Source organism: Dipteris shenzhenensis, chromosome 19, assembly GCF_047967505.1.
Source record: "Dipteris shenzhenensis isolate YYH24624 ecotype China chromosome 19, Dip_SZ_1.0, whole genome shotgun sequence".
NCBI classification, from domain to species: Eukaryota; Viridiplantae; Streptophyta; class Polypodiopsida; order Gleicheniales; family Dipteridaceae; genus Dipteris; species Dipteris shenzhenensis.
In genome coordinates this window covers 46252168-46268653 of record NC_141614.1, presented here as the reverse complement: position 1 = coordinate 46268653, position 16486 = coordinate 46252168, and positions in this window count along the sequence as shown.

Here is a 16486-nt window from a genome sequence, read left to right as displayed (position 1 = left end):
TACCCTCAGTGCGGTCAATCAAGGGATGCCTTCCCGCACTTGCATGTAGCCTAGTTGGCGGTGTGCCAACTCTATCTGAAGCCATCCAGCCATCAGGCCACACATGGCCCCCATCTGGTGTCCAAACCAGGACCTATCGGATAACTGAGCTACTCAAATGCCTTCTCCTCATATGGGGGCTTAGAGGTAGAGTTAGCTAGTTCCTGCGTAGTTACATGAGAGTGGAGCATTGATATCTAACACCCCCCCTCAATGCCCACCCGCAAGTGAACTTACTTTTTCGGCCCAATGCCAAGTCGATGAAGATGCCTCTCCAGCAAGTCTCTTCCAAGAGCCTTCGTGAAGATGTCCGCAGCATTCTCTGTAGTCGGACAGTACACCAAGTCGACCTCTCCATCCATGATGAGCTCGCATATAAAGTGATATTGAATCTCAATGTGTTTTATGCGAGCGTGGAACACAGGGTTCTTTGCAATCACCATGCAACTCTAATTGTCACATGATAACTGCATAGGCTTGTTCTGCACTGCACCCATGTCCCCCAAAATCCTCGTCAACCACACTGCCTCGCAAGAAGCAAAGCATGCAAATTTTTACTCGGCCTCGGTAGAAGAAAGAGCAACTGTGGGTTGCTTCTTGCTGACCCATGACACAACTCCAGATCCAAGTGAGAAACAGTATGCTATCATTGATCTCCTGCTGTCCACGTCTCCTGCCCAATCCGAGTCATAGAATCCGGTCAAGATGTTGCCCTTGGTATAGGTGATGCCATAATCAAGTGTGCCTTTGATGTATTTCATCATCCGCATCCCTACCCTCCAATGGTTCTCCTGGGGCTTATTGGAAAACCTGCTTAATACACCAGTTGCAAAACTGATGTCCGGCCGTGTGTTGCACAAGTAAATCAAGCTACCCACAAGCCTTTGTACTTCACTTCGTCCACCAGTGGTGATGAATCCTCATTTGAGAGCTTCGCGTCAACCTCCATAGGGGTACCAACTGTCTTGCACTCAGCCATGCCAAATGCCTTCAGTATCCCTCCAGCATACTTAGCCTGTGAAATGAAGATCTGTTTCGGCTCCTGCCAAACTTCAATCCCCAAATAGAAATGCATCAGTCCGAGGTCTATCATTTCAAACTCTCTTTCTAGCAAATGCTTCGTCTGCGAGATCTTCTCTTCATGGTTCCCTGTTATGACAAGGTCGTCCACATAAAGGACCACGATCATACACCTGCCTCCTTCTCTAAAGATATACAAATTTGCATCAGATGGGCTCCTCCTGAACCCGTTTTGCAGAAAGTAGGCATCAATTCGCTGGTACCATGCTCGTGGGGCCTGTTTCATCCCGTAAAGTGCCTTCTTTAGTTTGCAGACTTTACCTTTTGAACTGGGGATCTCAAAACCTGGTGGTTGTTCCATGTATACCGCCTTGAGATCTCCATTCAGAAAGGTGGATTTCACATCCATCTAAAACATGGGCCAACTTCCCTGGGTAGCTAAAGCCAAAACACTGTGTATTGTGGTTAGTCGAGCTGTGGGAGAAAAAGTATCTTGATAATCAAAACCATGTACTGTGCAAATCCTTTTGCCACGAGCCAAGCCTTGTATTTATCCAACGTGCCGTCGGACTTGTACTTGGTCTTGTACACCCACTTGGTTCTGATTACCTTGCATTTTGGTGGTCGATCCACAAGGTCCCAAGTGTTGTTCTTCATTGTGGAGCCATACTCTGACTGCATAGCCTCCATCCACCTATCATCACCCTGTGCCTCTTTAAGACACTTGGGTTCATCAGCACAGATCACTTCTGTCATCAAAGCATAGTTGACCAAGTGTTACTGTGCCCTTCTTTGCTCCTCTAATCTCTTGGACCGGCGGTGTTCAGATGGTTCCTCCTCAATGGCTGGAGGTTCTCTACCGTCCAAAAGCTACTTTACCCACTTCAGGAATGGCTATCGCCGTTGTGGTTCTGTAGGCTCTTCTTCATATTCTTTGTCTCGAATCCTCCCAAGCACCGTTGGGAGAGTTCGGTCTGCTGTTGGTTGCGGTACTGGATGGATATCCTGGTCTTGCTTGTCTGGGAAGGAAGCGTCCTCCTCCAATTGATGCGGCTGTTCTGAGAAGACCACATCGCGACTTACAATTACCTTCTTGGTAACAAGGTTATAGAGACGGTAACCCTTCGCCTCTTCACTGTAGCCCAAGAAAATACCCTTCCGGCTCTTTGGTTCCCATTTGCTCCTGGTAGCATCAGGGACATGCACAAAACAGTCACATCAAAAAACTCTGAAATGTGCAGCTGAAGGTTTCTTACCAGCAAAAGCTTGTAGTGGAGTCATCCCGTTCACAGCCTTCGTGTAGCTATGATTTAGGATGTAAACTACAGTGTTACATGCTTTAGCCCAGAAAGTCTTTGGCATATCTTTCCCTTTCATCATTCTTCGGCCCATTTCGCAGATGACGCGGATCTTGCATTCTACTACTCCATTTTGCTGTGATGTATGTGGTAGGGGTTTCTGCCTCTTGATTCTGTGACTTTTGCAGTAACTTTTGAATTCAGTTGATGTGAACTCTCCACCTCTGTCAGATCTCAACTTCTTCACCTTCCTCCCCGATTCTTTCTCGACCATTACATGCCATTCCTTGAACCTACTAAAAGCCGTGTCTTTAGTCTTCAGGAAGTATATCCATATCCTTCTACTCCATCAGCGTCATGAAGTAGTAGGAACCACCCAAAGCTTCCATCTCCATCTTTCCGCAGAGGTCTGTCTAAACGAGCTCTAGAGGATCCTTTGCCCTACTGGCCTCTTTAGGAAAGGGCTGCCGATGCTGCTTGCCCATCATGCAAGCATCACATACATCGGTCAGATCTGAAATTTCTGGTAGGTCTGCAATCATTTAACTTTTATGCATCTCCTTCAAAGAACTAAGGTTTAGACGACCAAACCTCTCATGCCACAGCTTAGTGTTCTTCACATCCGCTCAAGCCTTGAAAGCTGAGAGTTCGTAAATGATGTTGCACTGTGTACCTTTACCAATGATATTCCCTTGAAGATCCAGGATCTGTGCTCCATTCTTATCAAATTGAACTTTGAGGTCCCGATCCGTGATCATGGAAATAGACAACAAGTTCCTCTTGATATCTGGCACATAAAGAACATCGGACAACTGTTTTACAACTCCATCTGACTTGAGAGCAATCGTACCTTTTCCTTTTGCTGGACATTTTGCATCATTGCCGACTGCTACTAGGATGTCATTCCCTACTGGCTGTAGAGAGGTATACCAATCCTTTCGACTGGTCATGTGGTGCGATGCACCACTGTCAATGATCCACGGTTCATCCGCATGTACATGAACTGCCTCCGTGCAAATCTCCTCAATTGCGACGAGCAGCTCTACTGGTACTGCCTCTGCGCACTGTTGCTAAACTCTTTCTTTACTCCATTCTTCTCATCTGCAATCTTCTTTTGGCACTCATTCTGCTTGTGCCCTACCTTGTTGCAATAGAAGCACTTGATCTTCTTCTTTCTCTTTTTATCATGAGAAGAAGATGGGTTACCAGAGTCCTTACCCTTACCTTTCTTTGATCCGGTCCAGAAAGCCGAATCTTCTCCAGTCCTCATCTTTTGACGCATCTCCTACTCTAGAAGCATCGCGCTGAAATCCTCAAAGTTGAGGGGTGGATTTCTATTCTCTGTATTGAGCGCCGTAACAAGACCATCGTACTTTGGTGGGAGAATCCGTATGCACTTTCGTGCTAGATTCTCACTGGTGATAGTGATGCCAATTGCAATCATCTGATCGCGTAGATTCTTCACCCTGGTGATGAACTTCTTTGCCGCTTCAGACTCAGACAACTTCTCATTCGCGAGTTGAGTCTCCAGATTCTGAATCCGTGTCTGATTCGTGGTCTCGTACTGATTTTTCAAGACCGTCCATGCCTCCTCCACTGTGGTGACATGTTGAATTAACGCCATGATGGAATCACTAACACTGCAGACAATAAAACACAGCGAATCTGCATTTCTTCTTGTCCACGCGAGAATCTCATCCGCAGTTGGTACTATTTGTTGTCCTGCATTGGCTGGATCCGGTCTTGCAACCGGCCTTACGTCCACCCTAGTAGTGTTGTCCCAAAGCTCGTATGCGCTTAGGATGGTCTTCATCTTGAACTTCCAGAGTGGATAGTTAGAGCCGTCCAACTTTTCGCTTTTGCCAAATGGTGGGATTCGCAGTCTTGCGGGTGGGGCCATCTCTCACAATCTGCTCGCAAACAGAAACACACTACCAAATCTTCTTACTAGAGTCCAGGCTCTGATACCATGTAAGAAAATAATACAACATCTGTGCTCAACAGATAACAGGATCTTGTATGCAAGAGAGAAAACCAAGATAGTATGGAGAATCAAAATTTTAATTACTGTAGAACTGATACAATAGATGGCACTGCCTCCCAACCGTGCCTCCTGTGAAAGAAGCTTTGATGGCATGCTCAAAACAGTAGAAGATGGAGGTTGGATGGTAAGGAATCAGGGTTGCTATAGCCAGTGATAAAATGGGCTTCACGGGCTTGCTCTTATATAGCCACCAGTCGTAGTCGGTTAGGCTCAATTGGGTGACCGACCCAGTCCGCCCAAAACGGTCGACTGGGGGTTGGTCCCGAAATAGGCCACCGACCATACGATAGAATCGGTGTGCAAAACAAAGCAACAAACCTACGGTCTCCGTTCGGCCCAGAGCCATCTAGGATCATCTGAGGCTCCACAAGGTCCCCGCAACCCGAGAGTGGGCTACCCCAAGAAATGCTCCGTCTACCCTCAGTGCGGTCAGTCAAGGGATGCCTTCCCGCACTTGCATGTAGCCTAGTTGGTGGTGTGCCAACTCTATTCGAAGCCGTCCAACCATCAAGCCACACATGGCCCCCATCTGGTGTCCAAACCAGGACCTACCTGATAACCGAGCTACTCAAATGCCTTCTCCTCATATGGGGGGCTTACAAGTAGAGTTAGCTGGTTCCCACGTAGTTACACGAGAGTGGAGCATTGATATCTAACAGTACCATATATCCCTGAATCCTCTCAAGTGCTAATTTTGGGTCAAATGCAGAGTCATTCTCAGTCACATAGTGTCCAAGAATGGTATCTCCATGGATTAAAATAAGATCAATATCATTCTAGAGTTCACCCCCCCCCCTCGAATGCCAAGGGAGTGTAGCATTTTACAGGCCATATGGGTTACTATCAAAGATTCATCCTGTTCCACGCAGACATAGCTTGGCCGTTGTACAAGCTGTTAGTCGTCTTTGAGTGGATTGTGGAATGTTAGAGATCCTTCAAAGCCCTCAAGCTAGCTTTGGCCATAGCACCGGCATTGCAGGCGCTGGATTGGAATATAATATTCCACTTCCACATATAAATGCGTCAAACTTTGCCATTGGATGCGTGTTAGCCCAATCAGGGAGCACAACTTGGACTACCCCATGTACTTTGCCAGCCGGCAATTAAACAATGCCACGATTAATTAGATTACAATAGAGAGGGAAGGTTTGGCCATGGTTTATGCAGTTAAGAAGTTTAGGCATTACTTGTTGCTAGCCAACAAGTTTGTCTTTTTTGTTGATCATCAAGCACTGCTATATTTTGTTAACAAGCCTTGCATGACGGGATGCACAACAAGGTGGATGCTAATCCTCCCTGAGAGTTTGACTTGATAGTCATGGTGCATAAGGAAAGACCCACGTCCTAGCTGACCACCTCTCGAGGATCCCCAGCGGAGAATCTCCAACGAGAGTCGAGGAAGACCTCCTAGATGCTCCCCTATTTCTCATTGACATCATTTCAGAATGGGCAGCCAAAATAGGCCTTTACCTAGCAAACAGGTTACCTATGGATAAAGCCCTCAAGAGGGATAGAGCCCACAGACTCACTATAGATGTAGAGCTAATTGCATGCCAAATATATGGCATGGGCAAGCATGGCATCTTGCACAGATGTGTGCGCGAACACGAATATGTGGACGTGCTCAAAGAAGCACATTTCGAGATAACAGGCGGTCACTTTGCCTCACTGACATTACGGCACATAAGGTGTTACATGCACACCTCTAGTGGCCAACCCTCTGCGGAGATGCAACCAAGTTTATCAAGTGCTGTGATCCCTGCCAAAGAGTGAAAATTACACATAAAGCAGATATGATGCCCCTAATGGGAATATTAACCGATCAGCCTTTTGAGAAATGGGGCATAAATTTTATTGGTCCTATAAGCCCATCAGCTAAAGGAATAGGGGCTAGAGATATTATCTTGGCTACAAATTATTTCACCAAATGAGTGGAGGCCAAGCCACAAGGAAAGCTGATGCACGGCCCACAACTAAGTTTAATATGAACAAGTTTATCACATAGTTTGGTTGTCCCTTGGAACTAGTCCATGATCGATGAACTCATTTCCTCAATGAAACAATAGCGATCTTGACTAGCAAATTCATGATCATACATAGGAAATCCATGCCATATTATCCCAGAGCAAATGGCTTAGCCAAAAGGTCAAACAAAACAGGTTGCACAATTATAACTTGCACAGTTGAAGCTAGTCATACCGATTGGGAGCACAAGCTCATCGCAACACTCTGGGCCTACCAAACGTCTTACAAAGTGGCAACTAATTGCACCCCCTTCAGCTTAGCCTTTGGGGTGGAGGCGATTATGTCGATAAAGTATGTAGTGCCCAGCCTTGACATCACAGTCAAGGAGAGGCTCACCAAAAATGCTTTGGCAGAGCACTTAATCGATTGCGCACAGCCTATTGCATTTGAGTGGAGAAGGCAAGGCATTAAAATTTGTTCAACTGCAACCTCAAGAATAAAGACCTCATGGAGGGGGATGTGGCACTCCTCTATAGCATTCGTAACACAAAGTGCAAACTTTAATATAGGGGCATGGGTCCCTCTTGTGTAGTAGAGATTACTCCGCAAGGTGTGTGTCAAATAGCCACCCTAGATGGAGTTGAGATGGACGGCTATCGTAATGGTGGCAAATTGAAAAGATACTATGGCCCCCTACCTCTCATGTCCCTCCCGGCCATACACATGCAAAAAGGATCTCAAGGTCAAGGTAGCCCAAATGAAACAATAGGCCATCGAAGAAGCCAAGATACATAATGCCAAAATCAAACGGTAGAACACCTAGGCCCATTTGATGAACTAATGGTAGATCCAATAGGTTGAGTGTCCGATTGCAGGGCCCAACCTCTAGATAGTGGAATTACTGACCAAAGGTAACGGCCAACCTCTAGGTGCCTCCAGTGCCCCCTGCTCTGATCTCCATAAGGACATCCATCCCAATACCAATCAAAGTCCTAGCCCTAATCTCAATAAAGGCAAACCCTTACCTCAAACTACTCTCTTACCTCTACTCCCCATGCCCAATGCCATGAGCACCACCCTGGGATCCCATGCACAGAGGGTGCACGAGGCCATCCTTTGTGCACAATGCCACCTTAAAAGAGGAAAACAATCTTGGAAGACCAAATCCGTGGAAGGGTTTTCGACCCCTCCTCACCCAGCACTCACAGAGGCAATTCCATCAAAAAACAGACTTTCATGATGCCAATCACCTGGCTAGCAAGGACAAATTCCACCACTCCACAAGCAGAAGTTTCAAAAGCATTGGGTTGCGATAAGGCTCCTGGAAGCCCAAGGCTACTATCAAGTTGAGCGATACATTTGAGATCTAAAGTGTTCAACAACACTAAATACACAACCTGAACTCATGGGATTTGTAAGGTAGTAACACAAGAACCTGCATCAACTCTTGAGTTAGTCCCACAAGGACCCTTGAGCCCAAAGAAAATCATGATTTCATGTATAGTGCAACTCAATGAAAGAGTCGCCAAGGTCACCGAGGGAGCAACACAAGAACCAAACCCTAAAAGCAGGCTAGTTACACAAGAACCTCCCTCCAAGTCCATGCGAACCCCATCAAAAGTCACTCTACTCAGGGTAGCAGCCGTGGTGTCACTTGGACCTACTCCTCCTGTCAAATCAATGGTTACGGTACCACAAGAACTTGCCCTCTATGGGTACAACCATACAAGAACCTGCATGCTTTGTTCTGAGAGAGGTCCATCAAAGTGAATGCCTTAGAGTCGACACACATCTCACATCCAGGATGATGATGCACAAACACTCAGCACATGCTCTACTTGGCTAATGACGAGGTATGTTACTATTTGGCATTTAACTCCACTACATTCCACATAATCAACCCTCCCTTAAGGTGCACCATCATCAAGTCTAGGTCTAGTAGGTGAGTCTGTATGATAGGCATATCACCCACAGGCACCAGTGGCTCACACATCCTTGGTATTCACAATGCACGCACGCACATTCATGATCAGCATTAGGCAAATATGGCCAATACATTTTTTGCATTTTTCCATATTGTGTATCCTTGCATGTTGACCTCACGATTCTATGCATCTCCAAGCCTATCCACACCATTTCCCTCTCCTAGCAACACCCTCAGCATCAGTAGCCCACCCCTCCAGCAACTCTAACAACTGTCAACCCAATGACGACCCATCACTTTATAGCTACCTCGTTGGATCATTGCTTTACAGCTATCCCATCGGATCATCACTTTACAACTATCCCGCCAGATCGTCTCTTTATAGCTATCTTGTCAGATCATCACTTTATAGCTATCTCGTTGGATTGTTTCTTTATAGCTATCTCATTGGATCATCACTTTACATCTCTCCTGCCAGACTATTGCCTTATAGCTATCTGGCCGAATGTAGTCAACCCACCGAACCTCGTCGCCATACTTCCATCATGTTGGATCATTACCTTAATGCTATCCCCCATGTTGTAGGGATGTTGAAAACCAGAAAAGGACCACTAACCCTGTTGGATCATCGCCTTAGCAAAAATAATCAAACTTTATCAATTTTCTGCCAAAATTCCCAGAGCCCCCTTCCTCTTTCCATACTACCCCCCAGCCACCATTTGAATGTCCTCGGCCTCGTCCTCCTCCATAGACTCATTTGTTACTCGCTTGCGCTCTTTCTTTCCCATGGATCCCAAAAAGGAATTCTTAGAACCTGAAAGGGAGCTCGATCTCCACCCCCCATATATATATAGATATATCCTCCGGCCCATCTGAATCCCAAAGCACACCCTCAGGGTCAATCAGGATGCCATTGGAACTACAAACCAAGGAGGAGATTGCGACTCAATAGACCTCTCAAGAGCCATAAATACTGGCAGCCACCCCTTCCTTTCGCTCATCCAGGAAGTGCACACCAGCTCCAACATATGGGGAGGACAAAATTGTAAGGTCACTAGCACACTCCCTGCTTGGGGAAGTCTGGCTCCATCAACTTAACGGTTGCGCCATCCACTCCAAGTATGTGTATGAGGGTCAAGATTATACCCTCTACTACCACAATGTGGCCGCATACCAAGTGCTCAAGGATTCAAAGGTGCAAGCATCCTTGGTGATGACAGGTCTCAAGCCAGTTGCGAACCGCCGACTGCCATGTCACCTTAACATGAACCGACTCAAGGAGTTCATTGGCACTTACGATTCCAATTTGCATGCTGGTGTATTTCACGATGCAACAGGGACCCCCCACTTCCACCAACTCAATGTGGACATAGTGCACTCTACTGCCTTCGGCCTACCAATAATTGCAAAAAAGTATACACACAAGAGGAATCTGCACGAGCCCCTTAGCAAGATCTTCAACTATGATAGGAAGAAAAGCAAGGGTCACATCCACTTCTCAGAGATGACAGTGGGGCTGAACTGTGGATAAATCGGCATGAGTGCTCCAGTTGTTGAGCCAGGTTAGCCAGATTAAACACATGGACCACCATCAATCAATAGTCCCCAACATCCTCACGAGGCTAGCAGAGCTGAAGGTCACCAACTGGACATATTATTTCTACACTCAAACGAGGGAGAACTTCAAGACACATGGCAATGTCCTAGGCAACCCAATGCTTTACATGTCCATCCTTTACCACATGTTGGAAGAGCAACCCCCAATCGGATATGGGCTAGCCAATAAAGAAGCTACAAGAGATGCTTTAACTGAAGAGGAGACAGTGGTGGCCGATACCAAAAGTCTCAAAATTGATCCAAGCACAACCCCATCAAGTTGTCCAGCTCAATAGCCACTCATGAGTCAACTGGCATAGCAATATGAATACCATCAAGTATGGGAATTCGTGGAGAGAAAACAATGCCTTGAGGTATCAACCCATCAATCTAAAGGCAAGGCCACAATCTAGGACCCCATTGATGTGGAAATGCTTCAAGGGGAAGATACAATAAACATTGGCCTGTACTCTGGTGCAACAACTATTCCCCCTCCCCCCTCCTCTGCTCCCTAGACTACAGCCACTGGCATAGTACAACCCCAAGAGCTAGCTTCTTTTGTCATAGGCTCTTCTTCTTCTCCATGGGCTGGTCGGGCTCACAGAAGCCCTATAGTTTTTTAGTGCACCTGAGTACCCGAACACATGGGGGGATACAACGAAATGTTAGCCGAATAGCTATCAAAGATAGATAACATGGAGCTCCAACTATTGGATGCAATGGCCCAACTCCCTCAAATACTGTGCACAATTTTGCAGTGGAGGCAAGAGAATGCCTCCCAATTGTCCTCCTCTCTACTCTACAAGCACAAGTCAGGGCCCACAAAAGCCACACCCTCATGGTCACCGCACAAGCTATGGGGCAAACTTCCCTAGAAAAAGTAGAGGAGTACAGGGCTAAGGTCGAGGACCTGGAGGTTACTATTACAAAGCTCAAGGATGAGCTCTCTACTAGTGAGTCCCTAGTTCCGACCATGATGGACCAGCTAGACAAGGTAGAATCATGCCTCTGCACCATGAGAATGATAGACATTGGCTGAGGAAAGGTATGATATTCTTAGGGAGGGATCTGGCCAATAGATCTAGATGCTTCAAGACCTTTTCGCATAGGACCAAGCCCTCATCGTCTCAATGAAGCCGAAAACAAGCAGCTTCGTACCTGTGCATGCTAGAGGAGTCCACTTTGGAAGACAAAGAGTAGCAGGAATTCACAATGTTAAGGGCGGTCTTTGCACAACTCGCCACACACACTATTGCCATGCACAGTCCCCCAAACACTTCAAATGCACTTCGATGCACTCCGTGCACAAAATCTCATCTTCCACATCGATCTCACTTCCCCCTGCCACCCAACACACCCCAAACCATCCTCCGATGAAATCTTGGCCATTGTTGCCTCATTCTAGCTATGTCCTACTTCTCCCTAGATCTTCAACCCACCAGCCTCCATCCCTCCAATCTTCAAACCTTAGCCACCTAGCCCAACTCTTAAATTCCAAGTGTGGTGTCGAGTAATCATTGAGTCCACCAATTGTCCACAAGACGATGATGTGATGGAGCTAGCCAAAAGCCCGATGAGTTGAACCCATGGGTCTATACTCCCAAAAACATACAAGTAGGCATCGACTGGATGCTGACCTATGGTTGGCCTTCAGCAGTTCAAACTCAAGGGCATCTAGTTGCCTATCACTCCATGACCTACCACCCCCTCGGCATCATCATTTTATTCAATAGGGTGCTACAAGCTCTCCTGGACTCACACGAGTCCTTGGTGAGAAAATGTGAAACAATTCATGTAGCATACCCCAAAGTTGTCACTTAGGAGGAGGATAAAAAAGCCATCTCCATTGTTAACGCTACTACCCCCCATAGATATTCCTAACCCATATCAGACCCCACAAATCCTACCCACCCCCTTCAACAACCTCCCAATCCCGCTCCGCCTCCCCTTCCCCACACAAACCAACCCAAATACTCCTCGCACACCTCCAACACTAGCACCGCACAGCAAGGGACCTCCTAGTCCATATCCTCCAATGCTCCTATTGACCTCCCAAACAAAGCTTTGAATACATTACTATGGCTGGCAATTCTACCAATGCTAAATGTGGATAATGATGTTCCTCCAACACCCCCCTCCTCATCGACAAAAGATCTGAAATGGTGGCCCAACCTCCAATCCTTCTAGCACTTACTCGATAGTGCTCTCATGCATCACTAAAAGGCACAAATCGAAGGCTCTCATCTTCACCTATACGAGATAATGGAAGTTTGACCCCTTGCTACAACGTTTATCATTCAGTCCTTCAACAAATGGAGGTGAGCCTACCCAAAGTATAACTTCCACAAGGAAATGACTCAAGAAGAAATTTTCTTTTGCCCTTAGTCATTCAACAATACCTATGGCTTGGTACCCGATCCCGTAGTGGTAGCAGTGGTGCACTTCAACCACCTTATCCTCTTGTTGCTCTGAGATCTCCCCATCCACAGATGTCCCATTGATGACAAACTTCACAATCTCAACAACCAGATTGTCTTCAACCACAACAAAGGCCCTACCCAATTCCAAGGCTTATGCATGTAGCTTCGGTTCCAAAATCTCCATGGCCAAACCCTCACATTCACATGTTCGAGGACATGCATGCTAATCACTTCTGGGAAGTATCGGGCTTATTTCACACGGATCACCCCACAGCAATTGGGCCACTACATAGTCCTCCAAACGGTCCTCTCCACTCACCTACTGCAATGCGACTGATTTAAGGATGGCTTAACAATAGTAAGGGGGGCATGTTAACAACCATTGAGCATGCTAACAGGTCTGGCCCATCCAAACCCTATGGGTTTTGAGCCACAAATGGCTCAGTTTGGAAGTAGCTGCCAGGATTGCCCCAATCGGCAAGGATAACTCAAGAGCCATTTGGATCCCATAAAAGGATAACACAAGAGTCATTTGAAGATAGAGAGAGTCAACATATGCCTTGGTGCCATATGGGTCCACATAAGTGGAACAAAAGAGAGAGAGGGATTCAAGGAATAGGGTTGTCTATCCCTTCAAAATGTGACATATATAAAAGGCCAAATGGTTGACTTTGGTCTTCATTGTTGTATGCAACCTTTGAGAAATACAAGCTCTCTTCTTGCTCATGTGTTGAGATTGAGGTTTGCTTGCTATCCTTATTTGCCTTTGGTGTAGGAAGAGAGGAGGGGTATGAAAAAGGGGGGAAAGAGGTATGGGAGGGGGGGGGGATGAGGGAGTGATAGAATGAAGGGTGGTGATAGAATGAAGAGGAGAGATGAGGGAGTGATAGAATGAAGGGGGGGATGAGGGAGTGATATAATGAAGGGTGGTGATGGAAAAAATGAGAGGGGGGTGCATGGGAGGGAGTGCAGGTGGGGTGATGGTAAAAATAGAATGAAAGGGGGGAAGGTAATAGAATGGAAGAGGGTAGGGGAGAGAAAGGAAGAGACAGAGGTGAATGAAAAGAAAAAGAGGGGTCAAAATGGATGGATGAAAGAGGGGTTGGAAAGGGAAGGGGAGAGATGGGATGAGAGAGAGAGAGAGAGAGAGAGAGAGAGAGAGAGAGAGAGAGAGAGAGAATCAAAGGGGGTATAGAGTGGTGCAAGGATGGAAAAGAGGGTGGGAGTAAATAGAAAGGGGTGGGGGGTTAATAAAAAAGAGAAGGGAAAGGGAGAAAGAAGAAGGGGAATGCAATGGAAAGTGAGGGGAAAGGTGAACAAAAAATTTAAGAAGGAAAGTGGGGAGGGCATACATTGAAGTGGACGGAAAGTGGAGGTGGAGGAGGAGATCAATAGGAAACATGGTGGTAGAGGGGAGGAGAAAAGTGGTGGTGAAAGGGGTGGAGATGATGGATGACAAAAATGGGGGGGATGGACAGAACCTACAAGTGGAGTGTGTTGAGAGAGGCGGGTTTGCAAAAGTGAATCGGGAAGGATTGAGGGGTGGGGATGATGCTTTTATAGATATGAGGGTTTAAAGGGTTAACTTTTTTGGTTGGTTGCTAATGGGCTTATGCAAATCACCATTCCCAAGCATTTAATAAAGGTAAAGATCTTGTAATTTTGAAATAATTCAAAGCATTCTCATACTCCTTTGCCTTGAGATATGTATCATCAATGGATTTCAAAGGAAGTTCTTTCTCATGAAAGAAAATATGTGATCCACTTTTGCTTTACCTGCTAATTGCCCCAACAATGGCACCAAGATGTTGTCACCCAAGGATTTTACTCACCTATAGTTATGTTGTTGCTTGTTGTAGCATAGATGCTCAAAACTGTAGCATTGGTCCTTGGGTTTTATTTTGGTGAAATGTTGTAAGGTTTGATGGAGGTTTTCACCTCCATACAAATCCAAGGATGTGTGAAAGGTTGTCAACTTTAGGAGGGTAGGGCTGAGAAAATTTATCAAGGGGTTTAAGTTTGAGAGAGGGTTGCAAGATTTAGGATGATTTCAAGGTTGAGGAGGAGTGGAGAGCTAGGACCTTCACAATTTCATGGGGATTAAGGATTAAAGGGGTGTGAACGAGGATGAGGAGATGAAGAGAAAGGAGGAGGGAGGAGAAGAAGGGAGGAGGAGGAGGAGGAGGAAGGGAGGAGGAGGAAAAAAGATAAGGGAGGAGCTAGAGGGAGTGCAAAAGTATGGGTTACAAGGTTGAGCATGCTAGAACACATTAATAGTGTAAGGGAGCAAGAACGCCAAGAGGTTTGGCACATGAATACAAAAATGAATTGAACTTGAAGAGTGGGAACTCTTTCCATTGAGATATATTCATACATGTCACAAGTGACTCTCTATGTGAAGGTGTGGCATATCCCATTTGTTGAGAAGAATTAAAACCTAGAGATTTTGATTTTTTCCCGTAAGAACAAAGAACTTATGTGAAGGTGTGGCATATGTCATATGTTGGGATGAATTAAAAACTAGAGATTTGTGAAGAGATGCAAGCAGATCTAAAACTGTATGAAAAGATACATAGAGTTCTAATACCAGGAAACAAAACAAGACAACAATGACACAGTAGAAGTAGGAGGGGCTTGAGCTCTACAATTGCACAAGTAATATATACAAGAGAGTAGTTCTTCATTCACAAGAGAGGTGGAGGCATACATAGCTATATGGCCACAATGAAGTTGCTTCACAATGCAGTTTCTCTTTCACCACAATGCAGTTGTTTCACAATGGCTTCTCTACACACACAATAGCTCCACAACAATACACCACCTCAACACAATAGAAACTCCCCCAAAACACACCAAACAAAGGTGAATGATAGTATGATGTTGGTTTTTAGGTTTAGGTCTACCATCAATCACTCTATAGCTCACCTAATCTATCACACCAATGGTTCTAGGGTCCACTACCTAGGTGCATGATCATGTGGTGAGCTCACTAGTTTAACACTCCCCCTTGAGCTCAACCCAAACTCTATCACACCTAGCATGCTTCAAAACTTTTACACCAATGACTTTGTGAATATGCCAGCCACCTGATCATCTGTTCTGACATATGTCAAATCAATCCCTCCAACAAGGACCTTCTTCCTCACATAATGATAATGCACTTCTATGTGCAGCTTTGTCCTTGCATCATACATTGGGTTGAACTAATTGAATGCTACTCATATTCTCACAATGCAACGCAACTACTTTGGCAACATCTACGAACTAGTTGAATGCTACTCATATTCTCACAATACAATGCAACTACTTTGGCAACGTCTAACCAAGCTATCTCTCATGCTACCATTGCTACACCTCTATACTTAGCCTTATTACTAGACAATGCAACCATTGGTTGCTTCTTGCTGCTCCAAGTCACCATGGCACTACCAAATCCGAATGCATACCCACTGGTAGATCTTCTTTCATAAGAGCTGCCTACCCATAAAACAACCCATAATTCATTGTAGCCTTTGCATACTACAGCATCCTCCGTGCTTCATCCAAATGTGGCTTCCTTGGGTGCTGCAGAAACCAACTAAGGACTCCCCTACCAGCTTTGCATCCTCTTGCAATAACTTTATTGGCTATTCTTGCAGTCCTCAACAAATACACCCCCTCTATTAAACTTGACATCCAAACCTTGTTCTACTACCATTTGAAAAACAGAAACCAAGTCCTTAGTAATACTTGTTGAGATATCGAGCTCCACTCGAGATATGCCAGGGTGACCGTTGTGTACTTATGTCACCGACTTGTTAGCTGGAGATGCGGTTGGTACACCGCCCATGAATAATAGCTGGATGACAACTATTCTTATCTACTATAGTTTGTGGCTCAGTTAGTATGCCACCTTAGTTAGTTGAGTTTGGTTTGAGACCCACATATAGGGTTCTTCTATTTCTTTGTACTTGAGTTCTTTTGGCTTTCACAACTAAGAAGAGGAAAACTGTTTTTAGCCTCCACCTTTGTGTGTATTCCCCCATTGTGCATGTGAGAAAGCCGCAAGTGAGACTCCTTCCCTCTCTCCCACAATCTTCACATGGTATCAGAGCCTTGTTCGTGGTAAGGAGCTCAAGAAAGCAAGCCAAGTTCGTGGTGTCTTGGTAAGAGGACAAGTGTTGCTTTTTCCTATTTCGAG